The sequence below is a fragment of the Triturus cristatus genome, chromosome 5_2, assembly GCF_964204655.1.
Source record: "Triturus cristatus chromosome 5_2, aTriCri1.1, whole genome shotgun sequence".
Taxonomy (NCBI): domain Eukaryota; kingdom Metazoa; phylum Chordata; class Amphibia; order Caudata; family Salamandridae; genus Triturus; species Triturus cristatus.
This window is the reverse complement of record NC_140588.1, coordinates 404,587,284-404,595,494: the sequence shown is the minus strand read 5'-3', so window position 1 is coordinate 404,595,494 and position 8,211 is coordinate 404,587,284. Positions and strand designations below refer to the sequence as shown.

General features: G+C 45.7%; 1 pseudogene; it reads right to left on the bottom strand.

Annotated features, from left to right (window-relative positions):
- Positions 1–975: 975 nt before the first annotated feature.
- Positions 976–1,404, bottom strand: LOC146823068 (small ribosomal subunit protein uS10 pseudogene; annotated as a pseudogene).
- Between the last annotated feature and the right edge of the window lie 6,807 nt (positions 1,405–8,211).

The window sequence follows — 8,211 nt, the reverse complement described above, 5'->3', positions numbered from 1 at the left end:
TGGTCAGAACATATGATTTTTTTACAATGTCAAACTATTTTTCACAGACATCATGTACATGAACTGACTGTGCAAACTATTGTTTTCCATTTTCAACCTAGACAACATGACAGCTGATGAGGCATGCACTTATGAAATGCGCCGGGATAATTTCCGCCACGTGAGGACCATCGCAAAAGCATACAGAAAGATGCAGAAACTGTGCAACACAGCGGGGATCATAGAACATTCTTCATCCTACCACACCTGCAATGCCAACATCTGCCACTGACCAGGACAGAGCAGGCCCAAGCCAGCCACAGCCAATCCAAAGGCAATTAACACAGGCTATCCCTGCTGCCACACAGCATCTGCCCACATGGGCCAGGAGGCACAGTAGAAGGGAATCTGTGTTCCACTACACCATAATAAGGGAACTCAGGAAGGTCAATACTAAACTTGAGGTGATTCGTGTGGAGCACACCAGCTCATGTGCCACAATGACAAGGATTGAGGAGGCCATAGAGCAACTTTCCCAACTTATTTGAAAATTTAATGCAGTTTTATCAATGGTTTTATGTTATTATAGTCATTTTGTAGGTTAGGTCACAGTTAGTTAATTAATAGGATAGGTATAGGTTAGTTAAGTTAGAGATTTTTTTCTGTATTTTATAGGTACACGTTTTTCTATCTTTCTCTCTATTACTAAGGTTTTACTGGGTGTGGGGTCATGTTTATGCCTTTAAAAAAATTAAAACATTTGCAAAAAGCAAAAAATTATCTATTTGTTTAGGTTACATGTGTAGTTAGTTTATGTGTCGGTGTAGTTGATGTTTGTATTGTGTCAGTCTATGTTTGTTAAGAGGGCAGGGGGTTGATGTTTAACATGTTATTAGTGTAACATGTATAGCATAGTTAAAGTAAAATTTAGGTAGGTTAAGGTAGTGTTAAGATTATTCAGTGTACAAAAAAATAATCTTATATTAAAAGATTCATTTATGCATCAGCAATGGTAACTTCCACTTCTACCCCATTTGCTTCACAATTTCAGAAGGGCTGTGGAGGTCAATCAAGCGCTTGTGAATACGCATCTGGAAATGATCCCTAGTCTTTGAACCTTCACCACAAGGTGTTTTTTGAGTAATAATATGCAGAGTCTTGGTAGGCATGCAAACTGGCCCCTTCACTTTCAGGTTTTTCTCCTTCGCACCTCTAATGAGATCTGCACACACTTTATCAAGTGACTTCACATTGCGACTAGTCAGGGTGATTCTGATACCGTGGATAGCTACTTCCTGTTCCACAGGTGCTTTGCCGGCGTCTTTAAATGCCATAGCTAATGTGCTTCCTGTCCAACTTATTCGTCCTCAAATTAAGAAACAAACGAACAGCGGTGAGACAGGAAAGAAGATCAGCAGACCTCGCTGTCTGAATTCAATTATCCAGTGTAGGATAGGTAGGTTAAGTTAGTTTAGGCTTAGTTCAGATAGTGTAAGTTAGTGTAGCATAGGTAGGTTAAGTTAGTTTAGGCTTAGTTTAGATGGTGTAAGTTATTATAGGAGAGGTAGTTTTAGTTAGTGAGCATTACATTTTTATAGATAAATACTTTTTCTACTTTCACGACTGCATAATAATTTCCTACATAAGAGAGGTGAATATTGCTTAGGTTGAATTGAGTGCATGATGTAGCAATTCCCTGCAGTGTTTGTAGATATGTGTACCTTTGCGAGACACTTATGGAAAAGACTCAGTCTACGTTGCAATTGAGTCACTTAAGGAATCTTCAACAGTCTTTGGGCCCTGTGAGTGGTTCTCTTCATGTGAATTGATGCACAGCCCAACACAGAGAGTCACCTACTGTAGCAATGTGTGGGTAGGTGGGTAGGTATATACTACATCTTATCTTATCTTAGGTGCAATTTGTAAAGCGCACTGTCGCCGAAGCTTCCTGGCGCTGAAAGACAGAGTAAATGAGGGGGAAACAAGAGAAGCGGGATTCTAGCTAAGAAGAGGGAAAAGATAAGTCTTAAGTAGTTTTCTGAAGTTCATGAGAGAGGAGGAGGATTTGATAAAGATAGGGAGGGGATTCCAAAGTCCAGGGGCTAGGTAGGAAAACCGGTCACCGCCGAGTTTCTTGGTTCTAATTTTGGGGGTGGCTAGCAGGTGGCGATGGGCAGATCGAAGGTCACGCTGTGGACAGTAGGGGCGGATAAGAGATTTTACAAACGCGGGACCGGAGCAGTGGAGGGTTTTAAAAGTGAGACATGCCACCTTGAAAGCTGCCCTTTGATCGATTGGGAGCCAATGAAGACTGTGGAGTAGGGGTTTGGCTGACTGCCATCTAGGGGTATTAAAAATTAAGCGGGCCGCTTGATTCTGGACAACTTGGAGACGATGTGTCAGGGATGATGGGAGGCCGTGGTAGATGGAGTTAGAAAAGCCCAGACGGGAGAGCACAAGTGAAATGACAACTTGGGTAAGTGCAGCGGGGGGAAGTAGGTGGCGGACTTTGCGGATCTTCCGAAGCTGGTACATGCAGGAAGATATTACCGAACCCACCTGTGCTCTGAGAGAAAGTTCAGTGTCAATGATCACTCCCAGACTCTTTACTGCTTTCACCGGGATTGGGGGGGAAACTAGCTCCGGGGGCCAGATCTGCGGGCTCCAGTGAGCGTAGCTGAGTCCCGGAAGGAGGAGCTCAGTTTTCCCGGGGTTAAGTTTCAATTGATTCTGGTTCATCCAACATTGGATGTGGATCATGACTGCGTGAAACGTTTTGGTGGCGTGAGGTGAGTTGAGCAGAAGAATGATCTGTAGGTCGTCAGCGTAATTATAAACGACGATGTCTCATTTCTGAAGAGATTGGATCAGAGGCCGGAGGTATAGATTAAATACAAACGGCGATAAAGAGGAGCCCTGAGATCTCCACAAAACGTGGGGGTTTTAGTGGCAGTGTAGGGGCCCAGGCAAACCGCCTGTGTTCTTCCAGTAAGGAAGGACTTGACCCAACTGAGAGCGGTACCCTGGATGCCAGCCTGCCCGACACGGTGGAGAAGGATGTTATGGTCCACCGTGTCGAACGCGGCTGATAGATCCAGGAGGACGAGGGCTTGGGGAGACCCAACGTCCGCGTTGTTCCTGAGTGTGTCCAGAGCTGGCAGGATGACATGCTCAGTAGAGTGGGCAGGTCTGAAGCCGGCTTGATTAGGCTCGAGACAATTGGACGATTCAATAAAATTTGACAGGCACCGGGTGACGTGGGCCTCCATCAATTTTGAAAAGTACGGAAGGAGGGAAATGGGGCGGTAATTCGAAGGCTCCGCAGGTTCGGCGCCTGGTTTTTTGAGGAGGGGCACTACAATGGCCTCCTTGAAAGAAGTCGGAACGATGCCGCTGTTGAGTGCCCCGTTAAGTAAAGGTAGGATGCAGTCAGGCAGGTTCAGGCATATACTCCGTAGGACAGATGGCGGGCAGCAATCATTCGGGGAACCAGATTTTACCCGGATTGCCAGTTCCGCTAAAGAAGTGGGATCTAGGGCCGGGAAAAGAGAAAAGGTCGAGGGATTGTTAGTGCAGGAAACCGGTGAAGGTGACTGGGGAGAGGGAGAGATAGATTTTTTGATTTTCGTGATTTTGTCTAGAAAAAAGGAGTTGAGGGTGTCACAGGCCTCTTGAGTGGGGGTCTGGGCTGGGAGGGTTCTGTCATCCGTAGTGAGTTCATCCTTGACTCTGAACACCTCCTTAGATTTGTCGGCTGCCGACGAGATCCTGTAGGAGAAGTGTTCCATTTTGGCTAGACTAATGGCAGCTTTGTATTCTTTACGCGCAGCCAGGTAGGACTGTCGAGCTGGGTAGGAATAGTCGCGTCTCCAGGTGCGTTCTAACTGACGTGTTTTTAGTTTCAGGAGCTTAAGATCACCAGAGAACCACCTGTGGGAGCTGTGGTGCCTGGTACTAGGAAATTTGACCAGGGGAGCAAAGAGGTTGCTGGCCGATTCTAGCCAGGAACCGAGATCATGTTCTATGCCGTCGATGTCATTTGAGAGGGGGAAGGCCGGGCGGGTGTCGGCCAGGGCCGTGAGAAAGCCCTGAGAGTCGTATGTACTCCATTTCCGTGAGAAGCCGCCAGCCATCAGAGGAGGAGGAATCTGACCGGCGACAGTGATGGTAGTGTCGACTAGGTTGTGATCGGACCAGACACAGGGGGAAACGTCTGGTAGAGATGAGGCCAGATTACAGGTCCAGATCTGGTCCAAGATATGGCCCTTATTGTGGGTGGGATGAGTGATCTGTTGAGTGAGATTCAGACTATTGAGGGTCTCGAAGAGCTCTGTGGCATGGGGGCTAGCATTGGTGTCGTTGAACCAATAGTTTAGGTCGCCGAAAAGGGCGAAACTGGAGTGCAGCGTTAGAAGGTTAGACAGCTGTTCACTCAAGGTGGTGGGAAAGGATGGCATAGGATAGGGAGGCCGGTATAGAAGCAGGAGGGTAAGAGTACCGGTATCAGTTTGCACACTGATAAGTAAATTATCCACCTTAGGGAGGGGGAGGGAATAAGAGGAGACGGAGTTCAGGCGTTTGGATATGATGGCTGCCACCCCACCCCCGGGCCGATCACCATGACGGTCGGCGTGAAGGATGTAGTAATCAGGGGGGAGGGCAGCCAAGATATCTGGGAGGGACTCTGATGTTAGCCAGGTTTCAGTGAGCAGGAGCATGTCTGGATTGGTGTTAGATAGCAAGATAAAGATGTCCTCAGAGTGCCTAACCAAAGAGCAAGTGTTTAAATATAACACCCTGATAGTCATAACATTCCTGGTCGGTGTAGCTGATGGGGTGTTACCGCTTAGGTGGTGTCGGTCAGGGTGCATAAGGCCGGCAGTGCGTATACGGCGAATAGCCGTTGGAGGTGGGGAGGTGGCGAGATGTTGCAAGTCTCTAAGGGATTGAGAGGAGTACGAGAAATGATGGTCAGCGTGGCATGCCCTAAGGCCCGATCTGGCGCGGACGGGCGCAGACGGGATTGCCTTTGGCGCTCCATCGGCGCGCTGGCGGCGCGCCCGCTGCGCTCGTCTGCTGCGCGACCGAGAAATGCACATTGTTTATAGTTTGTAGGAGGGTGGCGTTGGGGGGTGTGGCCTCACAAAGGGGCGTGGCCTCCGTCCTCGCCGAGGTGGCGGCGGGAAAAGTTTGTGGATGGTGAGGGCTGCAGCAGCGCTAACTCAGCTGCGCAGGATCAGCAACGGTGCCAGAGAGGTAAGTGAACACAGAATAAAGTGACAGTATTTTTAAAAGAAAATTTCTTAAAACGATTAATACGCTCTCGGCTTCCGCATCAAGAGCACAATCTGTCTGGGCTGGTGGCGCTAGTAGTCAGCGCTTTTAAGGGTGGCGTCGGGGGGCGTGGCCTCACAAAGTGGCGTGGCCTCCGTCCTCGCCGAGGTGGCGTCGGGAAAAGTTTGTGGATGGTGAGGCCTGCAGCAGCGCTAATCAGCTGCGCAGGATCAGCAACGGTGCCAGAGAGGTAAGTGAACACAGAATAAAGTGACAGTATTTTTTAAAAGAAAATTTCTTAAAACGATTAAAACGCTCTCGGCTTCCGCCTCAAGAGCACAATCTGTCTGGGCCGGTGGCGCTAGTAGTCAGCGCTTTTAAGGGTGGCGTCGGGGGGCATGGCCTCACAAAGGGGCGTGGCCTCCGTCCTCGCTGAGGTGGCGGCGGGAAAAGTTTGTGGATGGTGAGGGCTGCAGCAGCGCTAACTCAGCTGCGCAGGATCAGCAACGGTGCCAGAGAGGTAAGTGAACACAGAATAAAGTGACAGTATTTTTAAAAGAAAATTTCTTAAAACGATTAAAACGCTCTCGGCTTCTGCCTCAAGAGCACAATCTGTACATGTATAGTAGGAATGGATCTGTCACCCATTATTACCCATTCATGACTGTGCTGGGACATACACTGGTGCCTGCCACTTTCGCACTCACCCTTGCACCATTGTACTAGTAGGTCATTGTTGTTAGCTGATTAGTAGCCATGAAAGTGGACCCCACCTGCCCAGAAACGTCAATCACCTTTGGCATTGAGTAATTAATAAGTGTGGCACTTCCTGCATGTGAATTTGTATAACTACTTGCTAAGTTAAAAACATTAATCTCAAGTTTCCTCTTAGCCATGAGGTGTGTAGTTTGGTCCCTGGGTCTGTGCTCTGCATCCTAATTATTGTTATATGTGTGTATATAGTACAATTGATGTCGTGTGTGGTTACACTCACACTAAATGCATGTTAGGGCTCTCAGGACAAAGGGACACATTGTCCCTAAGTAGTAGTAGTTTATTTCGATCAATAACATGATCATTCATAAAACCTCACATTGCACACACAAAACCATGAACACTCCTCTCAATCAATAAAAAAGAGAATAAAACAACATCTCATTACACACATATATATATATTATCTACTGGCGGTCGCCAGTAGATAGTTATAGTTAGGACCGTGTTTCCATCGGAAATCTGAAAATTCTATTTTGAATAACTTTGGCGCCGGTTGACAAATCTTCATGAAATTTTCAAAACTAATGGGGCGCTCCGCTCAGCTCCTTCCCTGAAAGTCTCGGGGGGATTCGTCAAGCAGGGACCGAGAAAAAAGGGGGGTCCCAAAACACGTTTTCCCCATGCATTTTCCCATAGGACCTTTAGTCGAAGGTACAGCCCGAACGGCTGAACAGAATTACTTGAAATTTGGCAGAGAGGTAGTCCTCAGGTCAGGGATGTGCCTTTTGCTTATATGGAGTCAATCTGTTCAGTAGTTCCTGAGAAAATTGCAGTTAAAAGCACATACATCTCTATAGCCGCACCGTGCGCGCACCATGCGCGCACCCTAACATGTGCGAGCGTAATTCTGATTGGTGGTTACATGTTAATCAACGTTCGAATCGGTCGAAATCAGGAAGTGTCGGCCGCCATTTTGTTTGTTTTCAGTGCGAGAGTGAAAAAGGAAGGTGACGAACGTGAAAAGGGGGCAGGGTAGAGAGTTCCTGACCCCCTAGCCTTTGTCAGGGGGTCCCTGAAGGACCCCGAAGGCAGAAAAAAACATTTTAATTTTTTTTTTTAAATCGCGGGGGTGCGTGCACCGTGCGCGCACGGTGAAAAAAAAAATGTTAATACGTAGTTTATTGTAAAATAAATATATTAAAAAAAAATAATACATACATAACTTAGCATTTAAAAAACCGTACAAATTCACTGAAAAAAACAGAGGTTTCACACACGTTATAGTTAGGAATTAGCATTTAAAAAACCTTGCAAATTCACTTAAAAAACCATAGGTTTCACACATGTTATAGTTAGGTGGATATTTCCCTCGTAAAAAACCAATGAAATTCCCCCGTTATAGTTAGTTCAGATAACTATAACTCGCGCGACCGCCACTCTATCACAAGGATGATGTCATCAGTGATGTCATGAGTGATGCCACTGACCATGTCATGAGTGATGTAATATGTGACGTCATGAGCAGGATTGCGGGTGCGCGAGTTATAGTTATCTGAACTAACTATAACGGGGGAATTTCATTGGTTTTTTACGAGGGAAATATCCACCTAACTATAACATGTGTGAAACCTATGGTTTTTTAAGGGAATATATATATATATATTCACTGAAAAAATATATTCAATGCCAATTCCTAACTATAATGCCCCTGAAACCTTTGGTTTTTTCAGTGAATTTCAAAGGTTTTTTAAATGCCAATTCCTAATATCATGTTTAATGATTTTCATTGGATTTCTATATTTTTCAATTTCAGTGTGTCAATTTCATTAATTATGTTTTTTTGAAATTCTTTTTTAACACTATTTTTTTAACCAATTTTTTCATTTAAATCTTTTAAAAATTTAAAAATATTATTTGTTTTTATTGGGTTTTTCAAACACATTTTTGTATATTTTGAAAAATATTTTTTTAACTATATGTTCAAAACTTTATTTTACATATTTTTTTTCCATGTTTTTGGATCCGCGCACCCTATGCGCACCATTCTCGATCCCTACGCGATAGCATCTGCGCATGGTATGCATTGGATACGTGTTTAGTTCGCGATCGCAATGCTACCGGTACGCGACTCCCAGCCTATACGCGACACGTTCGATGTACGTAACGAGACGTTTACGCACTTCCACGATGCGTCATGTGCGTCTATGACGCGGTAGGTGTGCGGATCCCGTGAAATATTTA